This window comes from Triturus cristatus, chromosome 5_2 (genome assembly GCF_964204655.1).
Source record: "Triturus cristatus chromosome 5_2, aTriCri1.1, whole genome shotgun sequence".
NCBI lineage: Eukaryota > Metazoa > Chordata > Amphibia > Caudata > Salamandridae > Triturus > Triturus cristatus.
Window position 1 is genome coordinate 800030921 of NC_140588.1, and position 25108 is coordinate 800056028.

Consider the following 25108-nt stretch of genomic DNA (forward strand, 5'->3'; position numbering starts at 1 on the left):
ACAGCTGCACCAGCAAAGAAGCGTCCCGGCACTGACAGCAATGAGGTGACCAAGATCAGGGAGGGCCCAAGGAGGCCTACGAAGTGGGAAAGAGAAGGGTTTTGATGGCTTTCCTAAATTCGAGGTAATTATGGAGCCCCCACATGTGGGCCGGCAGCGTGTTCCAAAGGATGGCCGCTCTGTTCCGAAAAGAACTACCTCCGGCATGAACCCTCCTAACCAGGGGGGCCACCACCAGGTGTTGTCCCATGGAGCGGAGCTGGCAGGACGGAACATAAGGTAGAAGGAAGTCAGTCAATATATTAGAAGAGGCAAATTTCAGAACTTTAAAGGCTTTGCAGAGAGCCTTGAACTCAATCCGCCTAGCCACAGGCAGCCAGTGGGGACGGCGAATAGCGTTTGTCACAGCAGGCTCTGTGCAGACCGAGGAGAGATCTTGCGGCCGCATTCTGAACTCTCTGTAGCCCATGTATTTCTGTCTTGTTTGCTCCCAGATACAGTGAGCTAGGGCAATCAAGTCTTGACATAATCAAGGCCTGGATTATAATTTGCCTGGTGGGAGCATCAAAGAAGCCCAGAATGGGCATGAGTCCTCGCAACAACCCAAAGCAGGTTCCCGCCACCTTTTTCATTTGAGTCTGGAAGTTAAGGGAAGCATCCATCCAAACCCCTAAGTTCTTCACTGCCTGCTTGGGAGAAGGGCAGTGCCTAGGCTCTTGGGCCACCAGAGCTCATTCCATAGACCATGGTCCTTTCCTATCAACAACACCTCCGACTTGTTGGCATTAAGTTGGAGACAGTTGGTGGTCATCCACTCGGCGACTACCCCAAGATCGCCTTGAAATTTAAAAGCATCCTGCTTAGAGTCGCTCGAGAGAGCCACCACCAACTATGTGTCGTCGGCATAGGAGACCATGGTCTGCCCTCTGCTCTTGTCTACTGTGGCCAGAGGTTGTACATATAGATTGAAAAGCAGAGGGCTCAGGGAAGAGCCCTGTGGCACCCCTTGCTTGATGGGAAAGATGTCAGAGGTATACGGGGGAGCTATCACCTGAAACATCCTATCAGCAAGGAATGAGGCCAGCCACTTCAGGGCTGAACCAACAATTCCAGCCTTCTCCAGGCATCGCAACAGAATGGCGTGGAACACTGAATCAAACGCGGCACTGAGATCCAGAAGGATCAGTGTCGATGTCTGCCCAGCATCCAAAGCTGTCCACAGATGTTCTGTCACTGCCAAGAGCGCCGACTCTGTGCTGTGGCCAGGGCGAAAGCCATTTTGGGAAGGGTCAAGCCTGTTGTTGGAATTCAGGTGGTCCGTGAGGAGGGAGTTAATACAATATTACCAAAGAAAACAACTTCAGTTTTGTCAGGATTGCACTTCAGCTGATTGATCTTAAGTCAATTAAAAACCTTTGTGAGGCAAGACCTAATCATTGCCCTATCAATGTCAGTTCCTTTTTCACATGTAAAAATCAGCATAAGAAACAATTTTGGCACCCTCTTCCTCTACCAGAAATTCAAGGGGGATAAATATATATTAAAAAGGGTAGGGCTGAGAATGGAGCCCTGAGGGACACCTACAGTCATGGCCGGAACCGGGGCTGGGAAAGGGGGGAGCCAGATGTCCTGAGATCGGTTTTCCAAAAAGGATGACATCCATGTTAAGGCGGTCCTCCCCAGGCCGATGTTAGCAAGTTTCTCCAGGAGCTTCTCATGTGGGACCGTATCGAAGGCTGCCGACAGATCGAGCAGTATCAGAACAGCTTTGCCTCCCTGGTCCAGCTTACCTTTGACAAATTCAGTCACTTCCATCAGAGCGGACTCCGTACTGTAGTTTGCCCTAAAACCGGATTGGGACTCAGGAAGGAGCTTCCCATCTTCAATGTGTTTTTGGAGGGCCTTGTTTACATGCTTCTCTAATACTTTGGAGAGGTCCGGAAGAAGGGAGATTGGCCTGTAGTTGGCAGGGTCCGTCGGTTTGGCAGTAGCTTTTTTTATCAGTGGGAGAATCTTAGCATTCTTCCATAAATTTGGAACGTTGCCTGAGGAGAGGGAAGCATTAAAGAGCTGGTTTACCATGGGGTTTATGGTGGGAGCTAATGGGTTCAGGATATTCACTGGACATAGGTCGGTAGGAGAGTTGGAGTTAATGCTTTGGAGAAGGGTCAGTGACTCTTCAAGCTGAAACTCAGGGAAAGCTAGTAAGATGGAGGATCCAATGAGATGTTAGTGAAGGCTTGTTGGATCATGGAGATCTTTTTGTGGAAGAATTGAGCTATTTGCTTAGACCATACTTCCATGCATGGCTCTTCCTTTGTGCCGGCTTTTGGTGCGGTAAAGGATTTAACTATGCTAAAGATTTCCTTACTCTTATTTTGGGCATTTTCTATCTTGGTTTTAAAGAAGTTTTTCTTGGCTGCCTTCACAAGAATGTAATGAGCTTTTAAGGTGTCTTTATACACCTTCCTGGCCTCAGGTAGATAGGATTTACGCCATTTCTGTTCTATTTTTCTACAATTTCTTTTGCTAGATCTGAGGGAATCGTTAAACCATGGAGCTGGTGGGACCAACCACTTTGAGGAGCGGGAAAATACCGGTACCGCTGCACCAATGTTGTTTCAGAGCCATGAATCTATTGAGAGGGCGGCCGAGTCGGGCGGCTAGACAGCTCTGGTGAGGAACGACCGAGGGAGTCTGCTAACATCGGGATGGATATTTTATGGAACGTCCTGTAATTAGGAACCCTCTGCCCTGCGTTAGCCCGAGGGGCTGTGGCAGAGTTGGGAATGACGAATTTTAATAAGAGGTGGTCAGACCAGGTAATGGGAAGAGGTAGGCTTAATGATATGTCAAAGTTGTGAAAGATTTGGTCTAGGGTATGGCCCTTTCTCATGGGTGGGCGAAGAAATAGATGGAAACATGTTGCAGGCCTGCAGCATCTCCAATAAGGAAATTGTTTGAGGGTCATTTCATTTCATTAAACTTTATTCGGTGTGTAGAAACAACCATAAAGGTATACAGAAAATACAGTACATCGCGAGTAGTTCATAACATAAAAACTCATAAAATGTCATTAAAAAGATAGTACAATTACATCAAATCATCAAGAATTCAGCGCTCCATGGGAATAATTATGCTTTTACGTATATTAAGTGCATTTATAATAAAAAGCGCCATGTTAAAACAGACCCTAGCATCGCTGAGCTCGGATTTTTTTTTTGCTGCAGCAAGATGTGATCCACCACCAAATGCGAGCAAAAGTGGTTTGAGGTAGTAAATTCTGAAACCAGTATAAAATTAGCAAAACAACATAAAGTGCACTGTGCTCTGTTTACTTTGTCCATCGCATGGGCACGGAAACGTGTTTGAGGGACAGGATTTTTATGGGAAACGCAACCAAATGATGGACAATACCCAATCTTAGTCTAACTAGGGCAAAGCGATGCATGGGATTGTGTATATAGGTCAGCTAATCCTGGCAGCCCTGTACTTGGTTAAGCGTTAGATAAAACATAACTGATGGTTTCTCATTCTCACTAACTAGCCGGGTTTCCCTCCTAATATTCATATTTAAGTTTCTCTGATGGACAATTTACTAAGTGATAAAACTTGAAGGGGGTTATTCTGGATTGACATATTAAACATTTTGCTATACCCAGAATTGATATAGCTTAGCCAAGGGATCATAATGGCGTTGTCCAATTTAAGACTGTCTTGGATAATTGCTTTGGTAAAGCTGGTTTTGTCTTTGGACCATAGAGAATGCCAAAGCAATAGGGGGCGTGATGCAACTACATCTGTGAGGTACTGTAGTCCGACTTCTCTGTGAATAATCTCAGATGAAGCCGAGGTAGGCAGACAAAGTAAGCGTTTTAGGAAAACATTTTCCTTAGTCTGCAAAACTTTACTATTAAAATAACCCCATACACCAGCCCCATATGTTGCAATGGATAAAACCCTTGCCTTATAAATTTCAGTCATCTCCTTAACTGGTCTGGAGCCCAACTTGGCAGAAAATCTAAAAATGCCATGTGTACTTCTGTCCATTTTACTCTTAACATTAATGAGTTCACGAGTCCAGGAGCCATTACCAGAGAAGGTGATGCCCAAGTAACAAAATTAATCAACAGAAGCCACTGGTATTTTATTCAAAAGGAACGATCTACAGTTTTTTAACCTTGGACCGACATGCCATTGTGTAAGTTTTACTTTTGTTAATGACCAGTTTCCGTGCACCAATAAAATCCCCCAAAGCATCCCTTAGACGTTGCAACCCCAGAGGGGTCCTGGCCGGCAGGACTGCATCATCTGCGTACCGTAGTATCGAAATGAGGCACCCATCCACTTGTGGGACATCAGCATGGATAGTTTGCAAAGTCTGATCCACCCCATTAATAAATAAAGAAAATGAAATAGGGGCTAAAACACAAACTTATCGAATGCCACGTTTAACTGCAAAATGATTAGTGCATTCTCCCAGAGAACCGTTGCACAATGGGGGACCCCCTCTAAAGGCTAGGGAAAAGAACCAGAGACCACTAAATATGCTAACTCATAGCCTATCTATTCCTTACATCAAGGACTTGCTCTCTCTTGAGCTATCTCATGCATATAATCACAACAGGGACACTTGACATTTAAATTTTCATTACTTTTATTATTTAATTGCTTTATATATTTTAGAACATTTCACTTTTCTTTTTCTTTTTATGTGTATCTTTCTTTCATTCAAATAGAAAAAACTGATTATGAAAATTCGTACAAAAAACAAAATCATCACAATAATTACATAACATTTCACATGCACAAATCCATTTAATAGAAAAACAACCCCTGGACTAACTTCAATAAATACATCCATATCACAGCCATTCGAACACATACATACTCTCACAAACTTCATACAACCAGCATCTGAACAAGGTAGAGGTTATGTGTGACGCAGAAAACCTCCACAACCAAATAGATTTTTATGTTCAGAGAACAAGGCTCAACATCAGGTCGACGCGCGTTTCGGCGGTATATGAAGAGTAGTTAGACCACCTTCATCAGGACCTTTCCAGATACCCACATCAATATCACAGCAACCAGGGGACAGGGTCAAAGGATTTATGGCAGCTATTCGTATGGTCTCATTATAATAAGCGAAAGAATCCTCCCTATATTTCCAAGGCAAGTTCCTTAGCAAATGCGTAGTTTCAATATGTATGAGTCCTGGGGCCCAATGCGCGAGGAAGCCAAGCTTTTTCCAAAAGTTGTTGATAGGCAAGACCATAGAAGACCTTCTACGTTTTCTTTCATCAATTTGTATTCCTCAGTCGATTTTTTTCTTCCCCCACTTAACTCTGTTAGAGTTTCAGAGTTGTTACACGACTCGTGCGTTCTGCTTCTCAAAGTACGGATGTCTGCACGCGATGGCCCACAGTTCTCCAATTGAGAACCACAATTGCTTACCAAATTCTCATACAGTCTGGCCCGGAAGCTCACAATTGGTCTAGAGCAGTGGTCTTCAAACTTTTTTGCTCGGAGCCCCCCAAAGCAAAATGTTTTGGAGTCGGGGCCCCCCTGCAAAACTTTATGGCAAGGATCGGAAAACAGGAGATGCAGGGCTGAGCGCAGAGGCAGAGCTTTTGAGATCATATCATGGATACTTTTTTTTTGTGGCTCATGATCCACAATAAATGTGAAACATATAATAGGGAAAATCATCAAACAATAACAGAAATTGACTAAAAACTGTTCTCTCCATAATTTGGTTATTGTGAGCCCCTCACACTCCTGGGCTCCAATGCTACTGCACTTACTGCACTAATGATAGCTGAGGCCCTAAGTAGAAGTCTACCCTTCTCTGCCTCTTTCACAACTTACCGACCATGGCCATCACTCCAATCTTGAATCAAATTATCCATCCCTATTTTGGTTTTTGGAGGGAGGACCTGGCCCAAGGGCATTGGAAAACTTTACAAAAGCACCATATACATTACACAAACACTATTTCATATTCATTCATCATATATTTTTTTATTTTAGGCAATGGACGATTAAGTGATTTGAGTTGCGTGAATATGAGGACCTGAACTAGGTTCCAAAGTAGGCAGCTCTCGCCATTAGGCTACAACTCCTCCGTTTCAGAATAAAAGAGCTCCAGCGTGTTGCCCCCACCTTTTTGCAGCAAAGGTGCTCTCATCTCTATATGAAAGGTCCTTTTCAAAGCTTGACTAGTATGCTTTTTGCTATATTTGGGTATTAAACCGGTATTAATGAGGTGAAACCTATGCCCAGATAGTTTTTACCAAATGTAAAAATGACAAAATAACAAAATAAATGTATGACAAAATGTGCTGTATAACATCACATAATTTAGTCAACCCTACCACATAATTTGATCCTCCCCTGCCGCATAATTCCGGTGAGCCTGGCTTTAATTGGCCTCATGACGCTGGACCCTATGCAACTGGTTAAGCAACACACACAAAAGCTGCTGAGGAGCTAATATATGCTCTAACTGTTGGAGTCAGAGTGCTTTTTACCACAGGCATGGAAGTTGTAGCTCTATAAATACACTAGTTACTATTTCCCACTGTAAAAACCAGGATTCAAATCGGCGACTCTCTGGTAAGACAGAAATCTGCAGTTATTGCTTTACCTAACTGAGGTTTATAACGTAAGACAGTATATTTTCAAAACATTTGTTTCATTTGCTTTGTTTTTTCATTTATTGTGTGTGCGTGACTGAAGACATTTGGTCTAGTGGCACCCATACCAAGCAAGGTAGTCCAAAGAGTGAGGTGATCTACTAGATCAAAAGCGCTGCTCAAGTCAGCGAAACAAAGATATAATCTTCCACCTTTGGCACGAGTATACTTGCCTATAAGCAGGTCAAGATTCACGCATTGCTCGATAGACCCTAGGGCTTTCCGGAAACCAAACCGCGCAGGTGAGAGAATTGAACAGTCCCAAGCCCATTTTTCTAATCTTTTCAGTAATACCTTGCTCATCCCTTTAACAGACGAGTCTAACAATGAAATTGGTCTGTAATTTTTGGGGTCTGATTTATTGCCCTACTTATGAATATGAGCTATGATAGATGCACTCCAAGTAAGAGGAGGAGTTGATTCTGCAGCCATATTAAAAACTCTAGTTAAAATTGGTGCCCATAAACTAACATTTTGCTTAAAAACATCCGCTGGTACCCCATCCAGGCTCAGTGCTTTCCCCCTTTGCTTTCATTCAGTGCCCAAGCCACTTCCTGTAAGGTAGTTATTTATTTATTTGAAAGATTTTATATAGCGCTGGCTAGACCCGGAAGTATCAGTGCGCTTTGGTAAAGGGCGCCATACCATGCCTCAGCTGTGCGTGGTTCCCTTGACGCTGTGGACTCTCTCAGAGGGTTCACTGAGACTCCAGAGTAAGAATATTAGATCTTTCTCCAACAAGGGGAGAAGGAGTGCTTAGTCAAAGGGCAACAAGGGACAGGGGGCTAGGAGGAGGGTCGGAACTGGCAGGTCAACAGAGGGGGAACAAACGGCAAAAGAAAATCGCATTAATTACAGAAAGATAACACCTACAATACCCGGATAAATTAGCGATCCAGAAAAAGACAGGATCCACTAAAGGCAAGGGTCAGGGAGGACAAAGGGAGGGAGACAGAGAGTTGAAGAGTCCCACAAGGAAGATCCGTGTTATGCTTGGTAGATTTCGCTAGGTCGTGGACCATTTCCAGGTTCCTGAGTATCATGTCCATTATGCTGGTACCTTCACCTTTAATATCCAGAGGTAACGATGGATTTATCAGCTGGCCCCTTTTTAGAGTGGGCACCGATCCTGCTACAGGGGGATTAAAGATACTAGTGAACTGCGCCACCCATGCCTCGCAGGTGACATGCCAGGAAGTCAGGAAGGGAATCATCCTTTAAAAGAGACGAGTTAACAATGTCCCAAAAATAACTTACTATCCCTTATCTCCGCCGCTTGAGTCAGTTTTGACCAGGCTATTTCCTGCAATTCTTTTTTCCTTGCTAGAAGTAACTCTCTTTGTTTAAATCTAAGAGATTTAACCAGTAGGCTATCTCTAGGTTGTTTGAGGGTCTTTTCCATGGTCCATATGTATATTGAAATCTCCCAGAATAAGGCAGTTGTTGTATTTTAAGTCCAGGGAGGTGGTGGCTGTATTAAGTGTAGTAATAAAATTTCCAATTGCACCGAGAGATCTGTAAATCAGAAAAACAGTTATGCTATGAATGGGGGGATAAGGTACAGCGAAAGCCTAAGGACTCTGCACCCTCGATGTTTTCCATTGGGATGGGAGAGCAGTCTAGTTTTTTATTGTAAATTATGGTGACACTGCCCCCCTTCCCACTCAGTCTGTCCCTCCAAAGGATATTATAACCCGTAGGAATGGCCGAGGTGATAGTAGGGTTGGAGGCTTCATACAGGCAGGTCTCAGTGAGAAATAAAAGATCAGGCTGTAGGTCATAAATGTGTGGTTCATGCTTTTGCATAGAGCAACAAGGGTGGCCTTTAAGTCCTCTGTTTTCTTATTGTTTTTACACTTATTGTTCGTGGGAGGATCTTGGGTGCGAGTTTCCTGGGCTGGAGGAGAGACCAGTTGCACTTATTGCATCAAAAGTCTACCTCCAAGCTCATATCAGCCGCTGTACACTGACATAATGGTAGCTGCCTAAGGCTAAGCAGTTTTCCCTATTGTAATATAGTGGAAGAAACTCATCGGAGGGAAACTGGGCAGCATGGCTGGATCCGGACGCCTCCGCGAAGCTGACGGGCGCAGACGGGCTTGTCTGTTGCATCGGGAATATATAGGCTAATGCCTGTGATGCAAACTGGATCACTAACGCAGCTGAGGAAGCGGAAACTGCGTGGGTGGAAGTGAGGAGCCCGGTAGTAGCCCCAGCCATCTGCACAATCTGCGTATAATCCGTGGCGGACCAGGACTGGAGGAAAAGCGAGATGCGAAACGGAGCAGCTAAGGAGGTGTAGGCAAGCAGAATCAAGTAAAGTGCAAGTGCGCGTAGGTAGGAGAAATTGTTAAAAAGCACAGAGTAATTCAGCCACACATATACAATTTAAAAAGTATTAAAAACCTAGTAGCAGGGCAGGATACACGAAATCCTGCCACTGTCAGCTGTGTGCGTCCGTTTGCAGTGGGTCTATATAGGCCAATGCCTATGATGCAATCTGGATTGCTACCGCAGCTGAGGGACTGAAAACTGCGTGGGAAACAGGGACTCAAATTGGATTATAAATTCAAGCTGTTCTGAAAAGGGGCCCCCAAAATATGTTTGGCCCAGGGCCCCCAAAATCCTTAAGATGTCCCTGAGAAAGAACCTGCAAGAGTGAGATAGAGGCAAAGGGAGTGTGTGGGTGTGGGGGCGGGTGGATTAAAAACGCATGAGCTAGAATCAAGAGTGCATACCCTTACTAATCCACACACTGGCATTCAATATTGAAGCTGTGAGTTTCTAATCAAAACTTTGGGCCCCGGAAAGTATCTTTTTTTTAATACAAATTAAGCACTGCTGATGCAGAATATTTTAGTTAAAAATCCTACAGCGAAAGGAAGGCTCCCCCAGTGCAATGAAGCATTTTTCAATCGTGTATTAGGCCAGACTATGAGACGTCTAGGAAATAAGGTTGTTAAGCTATTAGGGAAAGAGACCACAGTCCTGACGTGTTGGGACCTTATGTGCACCCTGTAAGGAATAATGACTACTTGCTCATCTTTGGCGGCTTGTTTCAAGCAGCCAGGCATAAGTAACAAAAACAACTATACAGTTAATAGACAATTTAAACAGATGAAGCCAAGATGGCTGAATGGAGATGAAACTCATGAGCAAAATAAAACAAATACGAAGAAAATTCAATTCAATGTAGGGATCAGAAGTTATAGTAAAAACAAGATTCGCTCTTGTAAAATCAATTGGAAACTAAAAACCCACTATCAACCTTTGGAGCATGATAGACTGACACCCAGGCACTACGACTGTCTGATTTATGATGAAACTGCTCACTGCTGGTAGAAAGTGGGAGCAGAAAAGTCCCCGGCATTTGGGACAATCATGCAGGAAAAGACATGGGTCCATGTGGTTATTTACATTTAAGGGGTACCACTTAAAAGTGGGTGGCGTAGGGGTGCTACTGCCAATTGGAATCAGTGTTTCTTTTCCCAATTATTTTTGTATCCATCCATCATGCAATTCACAGCTGGTTCCATATAGATTTAGCTTCTCACTTGATTCTTGTATTGCATGAGATCAATCATTGGAAACAATCTTCCTTTTTCTCAAACACAAAAGACTAAAACTTCATATTGCCAACGAAGAAATTCAACAAAAGGAACAAGGGAAACCAATGTGCAAAATACGCATAAAATCAATGCCAATTGCACAAATATATACAGTGTTGATCGTATATTTCGTGTGTCTACATTTTCTTGCATGATATTCATGCAGATTGCTAAAGTCTTCTCCTGCAACCAAAATAAATAGACTTCTTTCGGACACGAGAGGGAACCAGTGCAAATGATGGGTTTCATAAGAGCAGCAGGTATGAGTGAAATGCCATTTCTGTAGATCTTAGAGGGCATGTATATTACTAGAGGTTTACCATAATTTACTATTAATTTACAAGTATTTATTTTTTCAGTATTACTATTTACAGGTTTCTTTTGCATATGAATACCCTTCGCTGTGCTCTCAACACGTTTTGATCCTTCGCCCAAGTACTTGAAATGAATCTTTGTCAGGGCTGGTATCAGATCTCAATGCTCGAATGTCACATCCATTGTCCAGGATATGTCAATAATTAATTAGTCAATACTCCACAGAGCATAGCCAGAATGAGACCATTTATGCACACAATGTGTCAAGGATGAGCCACTATTATGGCAGGAGTAGGCAAACTATCACAAGGATTGTCAAGAGTACATTAAGGATAGGCCACTTTTATGTCACCGGTGTAGTGTCATGTGATTATGTGCAGTGGGAACCTTGTGAAATGAAATGAAATGAAATTAAATGAAAAAGGGATATGTAAAGCACACTACTGCCCTAGGGAGGCCTTACCGGGCTCCTTACAAATATCATAAGCAGTTCGGAGGTATCTGGGTGTGGTTAAGAAAGTTTATGACATGGTGCGTCAGTTAATGGTTGCATGCCTAAAATTGTAGATGTGTATTACAGAGCTCTGTGTGTGGCATGGTCATTTGCATGCTCCAGAGCTTGGGTGGACGCAACAACTGACGACCAGTAGGGGATTCGGGCCCTGAAGAAAATAGACTTCTCTTCCTGAGAGTTTGCTGAGGTACAGCAAACTGCTTGTGCGTGCCACATGTGCCCCAAGAAGAAGGCTACGGTTGGCATATGTGGAGTCCAAGTGCCGCTCTAGCTTGTACAAGGCCTTCAAAGAAGGTGAAGGCCCTATAGAGGAGCACAGTTAGAAAGCCCGCCAGAAGTCTACTGGTAAGGCCGAAAGAAGAGATACTGAGCCACAGCATAACAAGGAGCCATCGTCCACACAAAGCTGAATCGCTAAAGGCAGTGACAGCCAGGTGCAAGAAAGTGCTGAATGCAGAGACGACCAGGTGCAAAGAAACAATAAAGGAAATGACAACCAAGTATGATGCACAAAGTTAAGAGTGGTGCCGAACATGTGCAAGACACAAAACCGTTCTTCCCGTCAAGAAATATGTTGGCTGCTTATGACATTAGCCTGGGCATGACGATCCAGATGTAAGCATTCGGCTGATGTTTACAGAAGGTGCAGGTCTGAGTGAGCAACAACTGTCATCGGGACAGCATATACACTCAATGTCAGTAAGTCTCCACACAAGTCATGACACTGCTGTGTTTCTGAAACTATCACTGCCGTTTGGCACCACTAAAAAGCAGAATATTGGTGCCAGATGGACTGCATGGATCAAAACATCTGTTGACTTCATAGATGCTGTAGAATAAGTAGATGACAAAAAGATCATCATATAATTTAAGAACTATGCAAGTGATGGAGTGAAAGAAGTGATGAAGAAAATATCACTAGCTGATGAAGTATTGTACCGTCAAATCAAAGAAACTTTGGAAGTCAAGTTCAATTCAATCGCGAATGTCAACTATGAAAGATACATTTTCAACCAGGCAAGACAGGAAGCTGGTGAAACAATGGATGCATTTGTCGAAAGACGTCCTACCCTCATCAAGCACTGCAAATTAAGTGAATTCAATGACAAAGAAGCCATGCGTCTCAGAGTCATCAACGGTTGCCTATCCGATTCATTCAGACGACGCATGCTGAGAGAGGCACTCAGGGCCTGATTTAGATCTTGGCGATAGGTTACATTGTATCCTATTATAATAATAATAATCCACATTTGTAAAGCACAAACAATCACCCGTAAGGGTCTCTAGGCGCTGGGGGCCGTCGGCAAGATTAAGCAAGCTATTGCCCAGAGTCACATGGTGCTGGGCTAATCTGCCACTGGTGCCGGGGATTGAACCGTGATCACCAGATTCCAGAGTCAGTCGCCCTGGCAGCAGCGCCACACCTCTTCCTACAGGATTTATATTTCGGTGGATGGGATATCTGTCACTGTTGTGAAGGAGTAACCCGTCTGCCAAAATTTAAATCAGGCCCTCTGTCTAGAAAAGGTGCTCATGGCTGCAGGAGCTGAGGAGCATGCAGATCAACAGGCTGCTGATATGAAATCTGGAACTGCCCAGAAGAAATCAGCGTAGATCATGAAAAGTAATTAGAAACACAAAGTGGAGGCCCAGGAGACGATGTCGCAGAAGAAAAACAAAGTGTGTTTCTGATGTGGATTCTCCTTTCCACACAAAGGTAAATGTCCCACCATTGGACAGATATGCAAGGGCTGTGGGAAGGAAAGCCATTTCATAAGGGTTTGCAAAGCAAACTAAGTGTGTTACGAGAAGAGAAAATGGGCTCCAGAAAGTTCAACAAGCATTCTAGCCACTCCCACAAGGCCAAACGGCATCATCAATTGAAGCAAGTAGAGACTAAAAGGAGACGATCGACATCAAACTAATCTTCCAGAGGCTTTTCAACGTCATCATTGAGTGATAGTGAAGAAGATGGATGTGCAATGGTAATGTCGACCGCAGACCTACGTGAACATGTAGGATTGGCTGCTTGCAAAGAAGAACACAAGTCAATGAGAGATCGCCACTGTGAGGAAAGTTATCCTTTTTGCCTTGTTCACCCCATTTATTGACTGATACTGGTGGTAAATGACTCTGACTGTGCCTTGAGCTCTGCTAACCAGGCCCAGGACTAGTGCTTTGATAAAAAAAGGTATGTGGTAATTAGGCATAATTAAAATTGGCAATTGCAGACCCCTGGAAGTCACTAGTATATAACAGGGCAGGGGGGATTCAAACAACATATAAGTCTCTAGTAAATAATAGGGCAGGGGGGTTTAGAGGCCCAGTAGATTTCCTGCACAGGATTGTGCACTACTGTGTTGCCTGTTGTCCTTTTTAAAGCCAACCCTGCTTAGCAGGCTGTCTTTAAAAGCAAATTATATGCAAATTCGACTTTGGAGTTAAAGGTACTTCCAAAGTGTTAATCTACCTTATTTGTACATATCACTCTCCAGCAAGGTCTCCCCTAAGCGCCTGTAACCATAAGCAGGGACATTATTCAAAATATTTTATATGCCCTGGTGAGGGAAAAACTGCCAATTTTGTTTCCACCATTGTAGATTATTAGCTCCGTAGGTTAACATTGAAATATGCAAGAGGTTAACAGAGCTTCCCTGAACAAGAAGTCCCGAGCTTGGAGGGGGTCCAGTGGACTTTTAAGGATTTGGCCAGGTGCATTGTGGGAACTGCAGTTCCAAACTTCCAAGGACCATCTCGGAGCTTCTAGACCCTTGGATTTATGTTTTGGACACTTTGGGCCCTCACAAGGAAACTCAGGAAGAAGTTCCAGAAGTTTGAAGAAGTATGGAACACCTTTTGGAAAAAGCTCCATAAGTGGACCCACCTGACACTGACAGTCAAGCCTACTACCTTCAACCATGACTCGGCCTAGATATCAGGTTCATCTCGCTGAAAGCCCCAGAGCTCAAGACTTCAAGGAGTTGACCGGGAGCTCCTGCTGATCAAGCCAGCGAACCCGCCGCTAATCTGGCCTGACGAAGTGCCTTGCTCGCAGTCGAGAAAAAATCTTTCAGAAACGTTTTCAAGTGTGAAGGTATAATTTTGACCGGGGCCTCCCGCTTAGTTTATTCAACCATGGCTCCATCGCGGTCAGCCTCAAACTTTGACTTTATCCTGAGCAAGCGCGACCACATGTCCCAAGTTGGTGCTATATTTTTTTAATCACTATAAAGTGTTTAATCTTTAAAAATTCATATCTTCTGTTCCCTACATTCAATTTCTGTTATTTTGGTGTCATTTTAAAAATAAGTATATTTCCTATTTTTAGCACTTGGTGTGGGATTTTTACTGTGAGTTGTGTCTTACCTATTTAATGTATTGGTGTTTTTAAATGCTTAGCCTACCTAAGTTAAGCCTGCCTGCTTGTTGCCAGCTGCCAAGGGTTGACCAAGGGAATCATTTATTGAGACCTTGTTTGGACCTTGTATTGCATTGGTGGCCTTGTTTGCTAGTGGTAGATGCAGACTTAGCCCTACTAATAATCCACCTTCCAACATTTTGATGGCAGCGGTGGGATACAGACTTTTATTTCAATTGCAACATAGAATAAGGTGTTGAGAGCTGTAAAAATCTGCTTAATTGACTGGGAACAAAACGTTTAATTTTTGAATTAAAAAAAAAATTGGACTAAAACTGATTTCTAATCCATATTTTATGTTTTTTCTAAATTTGCTCTATTGCTGATTTGTAAAGTTTGTGTGACCCAAAACTAGGGATAACATGCAGCTGGATCTGGCTAAACTGAACAAACTCACAGTGGCTGAGCTTAAGGTTCAGTGTAGGTCCAAGGAGCTACCTAATAGCAACAAGATCAGGAAGGCAGAGTTGATTAGGTCCCTTAAAGCCTGGGCACAGACACCTCCAGAGAAGAAAGGGGAGGGTGACCCCTTCAATCAACTCCAGGAGGTGTATGATGAAACCTCATCTACTATTTCTGGTGCTAGGGTCAGACTTCCAGCTAATGGGGGAATCTCCACAAAGGACCCAGACTTGGCTCTCAGAAGACAAGAGCTTGAGGCTCAGTTAGCTTTCATAGTGTTGGAAGAGAGGAAGCTGGCCCTAGAGGAGAAGAAGTGGGCAAGGGTGGAAGAGGAAAGAAGAAGTGGCAGCGACAATGAAGTAGATACTGAGATGCCCTGGGGAGATGGGTTTAATCACCTGCTTCCCAAGGGAATAGTACCCATGTACACCGAGGGGGATGATATTGACAAAATGACTGACCGCATTTGAAAGGGCCTTTGAGACGAGAGAGGTCCACTCTAAGAATTGGGAACTGATCCTAGTAGCTGGGAGAGATAGGCTTCTGACACTACAGGGGGATGAGGCAAAATCTTACTCAAACATGAGGCAATGTTTAGTCACGAAATTGTGTTCTGACCCCAGAGCAATGCAGGGTGAAGCTCAGGGACACCCAGAAAGTTAACATACAGTCCTGGGTAGACTTTGCGGACATCTCAGTGAAGGCACTAGAGGGTTGAATTAGTGGTAACCAAGTGAGCACTTATGAGGAGCTGTACAATTTATTGTTGAAAGAGCACACCCTGACTCATCATTGACAAGAGAAGTTACGCCAGTACCTACTAAACTCTAAACTGACTAGCCCTAGACAGCTGGGGGAGCTATTTGATGCATGGTTGAGTACCCAGGTTTCCCATCATGGGTGAGCAGAAGAAGGGAGGACAGGTTCCCACCCAGGGGAAAGCAGATCAAAAACAAAAAGAGTCCTCACAAGATCCACAAAAACATGTGCAGGGGGGTGGGACCCCGTGCCAAGCCACGTTCAAGAAAAAGGGGTATCAGGGGAAGACTTTTGACCCTGCAAAGGCTGGAAGGTTCCGCGACCTGATGAAGGCAGGTCAGTGTTTAGACAGACAGGACACCAGAGAGGGGATGCTGTCTGCACAAAGAACCCCGCCACTGGTGGGTAGTCCCAAGGGATTGTTCGTATAAGGGTGGGGGTGGATATTGTCCCAGAGATGGGAAAAGGGTTGACAGAGGCAATATTAGTGTCCTTGGGTGGGTGGAAATTACAACCCTGGCTGTCTTGCCTCCCAGCATGGAGAGGTATAGGCAGAGGTTGAAGATTAATGGAACTGAGGTTGAGGCTCTGAAAGATACAGGAACCAGTGTGACTATGGTCACAGAGAAACAGATTTTCCCAGGGCAGATCATGACTGGTGTGTATCACCAAGTAACTAAACAAAATGGTCGCACACTGCTCCACCCACTAGCGTGTTACCCCGAAGAACTGTGGTCCCTGTAGTCAGCGTCGGCGGGTACGCCTATGCTCAGTGGTGCGTGCAAGTCAGAGTAGCGTTAGCCATCCCTGGACACGTGTTTCGCGGTAGTTGCCGCTCGTCAGCAGGGAGAAGGAAGAGTGTGGGGTTGCATGTGTAGGCTGCTAAAATCATATCAGGTCTGGTACCTCTCGTAGCAACGCAGGTGCGTAACCTACAGCCCGTCGGCTGTCGGGGCTCAGGGAGCCACTAAATAACTAAACAAAATGGTCGCACACTGCTCCACCTACTAGCGTGTTACCCCGAAGAACTGTGGTCCCTGTAGTCAGCGTCGGCGGGTACGCCTATGCTCAGTGGTGCGTGCAAGTCAGAGTAGCGTTAGCCATCCCTGGACACGTGTTTCGCGGTAGTTGCCGCTCGTCAGCAGGGAGTAGGAAGAGTGTGGGGTTGCATGTGTAGGCTGCTAAAATCATATCAGGTCTGGTACCTCTCGTAGCAACGCAGGTGCGTAACCTACAGCCCGTCGGCTGTCGGGGCTCAGGGAGCCACTAAATAACTAAATAAAATGGTCGCACACTGCTCCACCCACTAGCGTGTTACCCCGAAGAACTGTGGTCCCTGTAGTCAGCGTCGGCGGGTACGCCTATGCTCAGTGGTGCGTGCAAGTCAGAGTAGCGTTAGCCATCCCTGGACACGTGTTTCGCGGTAGTTGCCGCTCGTCAGCAGGGAGTAGGAAGAGTGTGGGGTTGCATGTGTAGGCTGCTAAAATCATATCAGGTCTGGTACCTCTCGTAGCAACGCAGGTGCGTAACCTACAGCCCGTCGGCTGTCGGGGCTCAGGGAGCCACTAAATAACTAAACAAAATGGTCGCACACTGCTCCACCCACTAGCGTGTTACCCCGAAGAACTGTGGTCCCTGTAGTCAGCGTCGGCGGGTACGCCTATGCTCAGTGGTGTGTGCAAGTCAGAGTAGCGTTAGACATCCCTTGACACGTGTTTCGCGGTAGTTGCCGCTCGTCAGCAGGGAGTAGGAAGAGTGTGGGGTTGCATGTGTAGGCTGCTAAAATCATATCAGGTCTGGTACCTCTCGTAGCAACGCAGGTGCGTAACCTACAGCCCGTCGGCTGTCGGGGCTCAGGGAGCCACTAAATAACTAAACAAAATGGTCGCACACTGCTCCACCCACTAGCGTGTTACCCCGAAGAACTGTGGTCCCTGTAGTCAGCGTCGGCGGGTACGCCTATGCTCAGTGGTGCGTGCAAGTCAGAGTAGCGTTAGCCGTCCCTGGACACGTGTTTTGCGGTAGTTGCCGCTCGTCAGCAGGGAGTAGGAAGAGTGTGGGGTTGCATGTGTAGGCTGCTAAAATCATATCAGGTCTGGTACCTCTCGTAGCAACGCAGGTGCGTAACCTACAGCCCGTCGGCTGTCGGGGCTCAGGGAGCCACTAAATAACTAAACAAAATGGTCGCACACTGCTCCACCCACTAGCGTGTTACCCCGAAGAACTGTGGTCCCTGTAGTCAGCGTCGGCGGGTACGCCTATGCTCAGTGGTGCGTGCAAGTCAGAGTAGCGTTAGCCATCCCTGGACACGTGTTTCGCGGTAGTTGCCGCTCGTCAGCAGGGAGTAGGAAGAGTGTGGGGTTGCATGTGTAGGCTGCTAAAATCATATCAGGTCTGGTACCTCTCGTAGCAACGCAGGTGCGTAACCTACAGCCCGTCGGCTGTCGGGGCTCAGGGAGCCACTAAATAACTAAACAAAATGGTCGCACACTGCTCCACCCACTAGCGTGTTACCCCGAAGAACTGTGGTCCCTGTAGACAGCGTCGGCGGGTATGCCTATGCTCAGTGGTGCGTGCAAGTCAGAGTAGCGTTAGCCATCCCTGGACACGTGTTTCGCGGTAGTTGCCGCTCGTCAGCAGGGAGTAGGAAGAGTGTGGGGTTGCATGTGTAGGCTGCTAAAATCATATCAGGTCTGGTACCTCTCGTAGCAACGCAGGTGCGTAACCTACAGCCCGTCGGCGGTCGGGACTCAGGGAGCCACTAAATAACTAAACAAAATGGTCGCACACTGCTCCACCCACTAGCGTGTTACCCCGAAGAACTGTGGTCCCTGTAGTCAGCGTCGGCGGGTACGCCTATGCTCAGTGGTGCGTGCAAGTCAGAGTAGCGTTAGCCATCCCTGGACACGTGTTTCGCGGTAGTTGCCGCTCGTCAGCAGGGAGTAGGAAGAGTGTGGGGTTGCATGTGTAGGCTGCTAAAATCATATCAGGTCTGGTACCTCTCGTAGCAACGCAGGTGCGTAACCTACAGCCTGTCGGCTGTCAGGGCTCAGGGAGCCACTAAATAACTAAACAAAATGGTCGCACACTGCTCTACCCACTAGCGTGTTACCCCGAAGAACTGTGGTCCCTGTAGTCAGCGTCGGCGGGTATGCCTATGCTCAGTGGTGCGTGCAAGTCAGAGTAGCGTTAGCCATCCCTGGACACGTGTTTCGCGGTAGTTGCCGCTCGTCAGCAGGGAGTAGGAAGAGTGTGGGGTTGCATGTGTAGGCTGCTAAAATCATATCAGGTCTGGTACCTCTCGTAGCAACGCAGGTGCGTAACCTACAGCCCGTCGGCTGTCGGGGCTCAGGGAGCCACTAAATAACTAAACAAAATGGTCGCACACTGCTCCACCCACTAGCGTGTTACCCCGAAGAACTGTGGTCCCTGTAGTCAGCGTCGGCGGGTACGCCTATGCTCAGTGGTGCGTGCAAGTCAGAGTAGCGTTAGCCATCCCTGGACACGTGTTTCGCGGTAGTTGCCGCTCGTCAGCAGGGAGTAGGAAGAGTGTGGGGTTGCATGTGTAGGCTGCTAAAATCATATCAGGTCTGGTACCTCTCGTAGCAACGCAGGTGCATAACCTACAGCCCGTCGGCTGTCGGGGCTCAGGGAGCCACTAAATAACTAAACAAAATGGTCGCACACTGCTCCACCCACTAGCGTGTTACCCCGAAGAACTGTGGTCCCTGTAGTCAGCGTCGGCGGGTACGCCTATGCTCAGTGGTGCGTGCAAGTCAGAGTAGCGTTAGCCGTCCCTGGACACGTGTTTCGCGGTAGTTGCTGCTCGTCAGCAGGGAGTAGGAAGAGTGTGGGGTTGCATGTGTAGGCTGCTAAAATCATATCAGGTCTGTTACCTCTTGTAGCAACGCAGGTGCGTAACCTACAGCCCGTCGGCTGTCGGGGCTCAGGGAGCCACTAAATAACTAAACAAAATGGTCGCACACTGCTCCACCCACTAGCGTGTTACCCCGAAGAACTGTGGTCCCTGTAGTCAGCGTCGGCGGGTACGCCTATGCTCAGTGGTGCGTGCAAGTCAGAGTAGCGTTAGCCATCCCTGGACACGTGTTTCGCGGTAGTTGCCGCTCGTCAGCAGGGAGTAGGAAGAGTGTGGGGTTGCATGTGTAGGCTGCTAAAATCATATCAGGTCTGGTACCTCTCGTAGCAACGCAGGTGCGTAACCTACAGCCCGTCGGCTGTCGGGGCTCAGGGAGCCACTAAATAACTAAACAAAATGGTCGCACACTGCTCCACCCACTAGCGTGTTACCCCGAAGAACTGTGGTCCCTGTAGTCAGCGTCGGCGGGTACGCCTATGCTCAGTGGTGCGTGCAAGTCAGAGTAGCGTTAGCCATCCCTGGACACGTGTTTCGCGGTAGTTGCCGCTCGTCAGCAGGGAGTAGGAAGAGTGTGGGGTTGCATGTGTAGGCTGCTAAAATCATATCAGGTCTGGTACCTCTCTTAGCAACGCAGGTGCGTAACCTACAGCCCGTCGGCGGTCGGGACTCAGGGAGCCACTAAATAACTAAACAAAATGGTCGCACACTGCTCCACCCACTAGCGTGTTACCCCGAAGAACTGTGGTCCCTGTAGTCAGCGTCGGCGGGTACGCCTATGCTCAGTGGTGCGTGCAAGTCAGAGTAGCGTTAGCCATCCCTGGACACGTGTTTCGCGGTAGTTGCCGCTCGTCAGCAGGGAGTAGGAAGAGTGTGGGGTTGCATGTGTAGGCTGCTAAAATCATATCAGGTCTGGTACCTCTTGTAGCAACGCAGGTGCGTAACCTACAGCCCGTCGGCTGTCGGGGCTCAGGGAGCCACTAAATAACTAAACAAAATGGTCGCACACTGCTCCACCCACTAGCGTGTTACCCCGAAGAACTGTGGTCCCTGTAGTCAGCGTCGGCGGGTACGCCTATGCTCAGTGGTGCGTGCAAGTCAGAGTAGCGTTAGCCATCCCTGGACACGTGTTTCGCGGTAGTTGCCGCTTGTCAGCAGGGAGTAGGAAGAGTGTGGGGTTGCATGTGTAGGCTGCTAAAATCATATCAGGTCTGGTACCTCTCGTAGCAACGCAGGTGCGTAACCTACAGCCCGTCGGCTGTCGGGGCTCAGGGAGCCACTAAATAACTAAACAAAATGGTCGCACACTGCTCCACCCACTAGCGTGTTACCCCGAAGAACTGTGGTCCCTGTAGTCAGCGTCGGCGGGTACGCCTATGCTCAGTGGTGCGTGCAAGTCAGAGTAGCGTTAGCCATCCCTGGACACGTGTTTCGCGGTAGTTGCCGCTCGTCAGCAGGGAGTAGGAAGAGTGTGGGGTTGCATGTGTAGGCTGCTAAAATCATATCAGGTCTGGTACCTCTCGTAGCAACGCAGGTGCGTAACCTACAGCCCGTCAGCTGTCGGGGCTCAGGGAGCCACTAAATAACTAAACAAAATGGTCGCACACTGCTCCACCCACTAGCGTGTTACCCCGAAGAACTGTGGTCCCTGTAGTCAGCGTCGGCGGGTACGCCTATGCTCAGTGGTGCGTGCAAGTCAGAGTAGCGTTAGCCATCCCTGGACACGTGTTTCGCGGTAGTTGCCGCTCGTCAGCAGGGAGTAGGAAGAGTGTGGGGTTGCATGTGTAGGCTACTAAAATCATATCAGGTCTGGTACCTCTCGTAGCAACGCAGGTGCGTAACCTACAGCCCGTCGGCTGTCGGGGCTCAGGGAGCCACTAAATAACTAAACAAAATGGTCGCACACTGCTCCACCCACTAGCGTGTTACCCAGAAGAACTGTGGTCCCTGTAGTCAGCGTCGGCGGGTACGCCTATGCTCAGTGGTGCGTGCAAGTCAGAGTAGCGTTAGCCATCCCTGGACACGTGTTTCGCGGTAGTTGCCGCTCGTCAGCAGGGAGTAGGAAGAGTGTGGGGTTGCATGTGTAGGCTGCTAAAATCATATCAGGTCTGGTACCTCTCGTAGCAACGCAGGTGCGTAACCTACAGCCCGTCGGCTGTCGGGGCTCAGGGAGCCACTAAATAACTAAACAAAATGGTCGCACACTGCTCCACCCACTAGCGTGTTACCCCGAAGAACTGTGGTCCCTGTAGTCAGCGTCGGCGGGTATGCCTATGCTCAGTGGTGCGTGCAAGTCAGAGTAGCGTTAGCCATCCCTGGACACGTGTTTCTCGGTAGTTGCCGCTCGTCAGCAGGGAGTAGGAAGAGTGTGGGGTTGCATGTGTAGGCTGCTAAAATCATATCAGGTCTGGTACCTCTCGTAGCAACGCAGGTGCGTAACCTACAGCCCGTCGGCTGTCGGGGCTCAGGGAGCCACTAAATAACTAAATAAAATGGTCGCACACTGCTCCACCCACTAGCGTGTTACCCCGAAGAACTGTGGTCCCTGTAGTCAGCGTCGGCGGGTACGCCTATGCTCAGTGGTGCGTGCAAGTCAGAGTAGCGTTAGCCATCCCTGGACACATGTTTCGCGGTAGTTGCCGCTCGTCAGCAGGGAGTAGGAAGAGTGTGGGGTTGCATGTGTAGGCTGCTAAAATCATATCAGGTCTGGTACCTCTTGTAGCAACGCAGGTAGGTAACCTACAGCCCGTCGGCTGTCGGGGCTCAGGGAGCCACTAAATAACTAAACAAAATGGTCGCACACTGCTCCACCCACTAGCGTGTTACCCCGAAGAACTGTGGTCCCTGTAGTCAGCGTCGGTGGGTACGCCTATGCTCAGTGGTGCGTGCAAGTCAGAGTAGCGTTAGCCATCCCTGGACACGTGTTTCGCGGTAGTTGCCGCTCGTCAGCAGGGAGTAGGAAGAGTGTGGGGTTGCATGTGTAGGCTGCTAAAATCATATCAGGTCTGGTACCTCTCGTAGCAACGCAGGTGCGTAACCTACAGCCCGTCGGCTGTCGGGGCTCAGGGAGCCACTAAATAACTAAACAAAATGGTCGCACACTGCTCCACCCACTAGCGTGTTACCCCGAAGAACTGTGGTCCCTGTAGTCAGCGTCGGCGGGTACGCCTATGCTCAGTGGTGCGTGCAAGTCAGAGTAGCGTTAGCCATCCCGGGACACGTGTTTCGCGGTAGTTGCCGCTCGTCAGCAGGGAGTAGGAAGAGTGTGGGGTTGCATGTGTAGGCTGCTAAAATCATATCAGGTCTGGTACCTCTCGTAGCAACGCAGGTGCGTAACCTACAGCCCGTCGGCTGTCGGGGCTCAGGGAGCCACTAAATTACTAAACAAAATGGTCGCACACTGCTCCACCCACTAGCGTGTTACCCCGAAGAACTGTGGTCCCTGTAGTTAGCGTCGGCGGGTACGCCTATGCTCAGTGGTGCGTGCAAGTCAGAGTAGCGTTAGCCATCCCTGGACACGTGTTTCGCGGTAGTTGCCGCTCGTCAGCAGGGAGTAGGAAGAGTGTGGGGTTGCATGTGTAGGCTGCTAAAATCATATCAGGTCTGGTACCTCTCGTAGCAATGCAGGTGCGTAACCTACAGCCCGTCGGCTGTCGGGGCTCAGGGAGCCACTAAATAACTAAACAAAATGGTTGCACACTGCTCCACCCACTAGCGTGTTACCCCGAAGAACTGTGGTCCCTGTAGTCAGCGTCGGCGGGTACGCCTATGCTCAGTGGTGCGTGCAAGTCAGAGTAGCGTTAGCCATCCCTGGACACGTGTTTCGCGGTAGTTGCCGCTCATCAGCAGGGAGTAGGAAGAGTGTGGGGTTGCATGTGTAGGCTGCTAAAATCATATCAGGTCTGGTACCTCTCGTAGCACCGCAGGTGCGTAACCTACAGCCCGTCGGCTGTCGGGGCTCAGGGAGCCACTAAATAACTAAACAAAATGGTCGCACACTGCTCCACCCACTAGCGTGTTACCCCGAAGAACTGTGGTCCCTGTAGTCAGCGTCGGCGGGTACGCCTATGCTCAGTGGTGCGTGCAAGTCAGAGTAGCGTTAGCCATCCCTGGACATGTGTTTCGCGGTAGTTGCCGCTCGTCAGCAGGGAGTAGGAAGAGTGTGGGGTTGCATGTGTAGGCTGCTAAAATCATATCAGGTCTGGTACCTCTCGTAGCAACGCAGGTGCGTAACCTACAGCCCGTCGGCTGTCGGGGCTCAGGAAGCCACTAAATAACTAAACAAAATGGTCGCACACTGCTCCACCCACTAGCGTGTTACCCCGAAGAACTGTGGTCCCTGTAGTCAGCGTCGGCGGGTACGCCTATGCTCAGTGGTGCGTGCAAGTCAGAGTAGCGTTAGCCATCCCTGGACACGTGTTTCGCGGTAGTTGCCGCTCGTCAGCAGGGAGTAGGAAGAGTGTGGGGTTGCATGTGTAGGCTGCTAAAATCATATCAGGTCTGGTACCTCTCGTAGCAACGCAGGTGCGTAACCTACAGCCCGTCGGCTGTCGGGGCTCAGGGAGCCACTAAATAACTAAACAAAATGGTCGCACACTGCTCCACCCACTAGCGTGTTACCCCGAAGAACTGTGGTCCCTGTAGTCAGCGTCGGCGGGTACGCCTATGCTCAGTGGTGCGTGCAAGTCAGAGTAGCGTTAGCCATCCCTGGACACGTGTTTCGCGGTAGTTGCCGCTCGTCAGCAGGGAGTAGGAAGAGTGTGGGGTTGCATGTGTAGGCTGCTAAAATCATATCAGGTCTGGTACCTCTCGTAGCAACGCAGGTGCGTAACCTACAACCCGTCGGCTGTCGGGGCTCAGGGAGCCACTAAATAACTAAACAAAATGGTCGCACACTGCTCCACCCACTAGCGTGTTACCCCGAAGAACTGTGGTCCCTGTAGTCAGCGTCGGCGGGTACGCCTATGCTCAGTGGTGCGTGCAAGTCAGAGTAGCGTTAGCCATCCCTGGACACGTGTTTCGCGGTAGTTGCCGCTCGTCAGCAGGGAGTAGGAAGAGTGTGGGGTTGCATGTGTAGGCTGCTAAAATCATATCAGGTCTGGTACCTCTCGTAGCAACGCAGGTGCGTAACCTACAGCCCGTCGGCTGTCGGGGCTCAGGGAGCCACTAAATAACTAAACAAAATGGTCGCACACTGCTCCACCCACTAGCGTGTTACCCCGAAGAACTGTGGTCCCTGTAGTCAGCGTCGGCGGGTACGCCTATGCTCAGTGGTGCGTGCAAGTCAGAGTAGCGTTAGCCATCCCTGGACACGTGTTTCGCGGTAGTTGCCGCTCGTCAGCAGGGAGTAGGAAGAGTGTGGGGTTGCATGTGTAGGCTGCTAAAATCATAATAGGTCTGGTACCTCTCGTAGCAACGCAGGTGCGTAACCTACAGCCCGTCGGCTGTCGGGGCTCAGGGAGCCACTAAATAACTAAACAAAATGATCGCACACTGCTCCACCCACTAGCGTGTTACCCC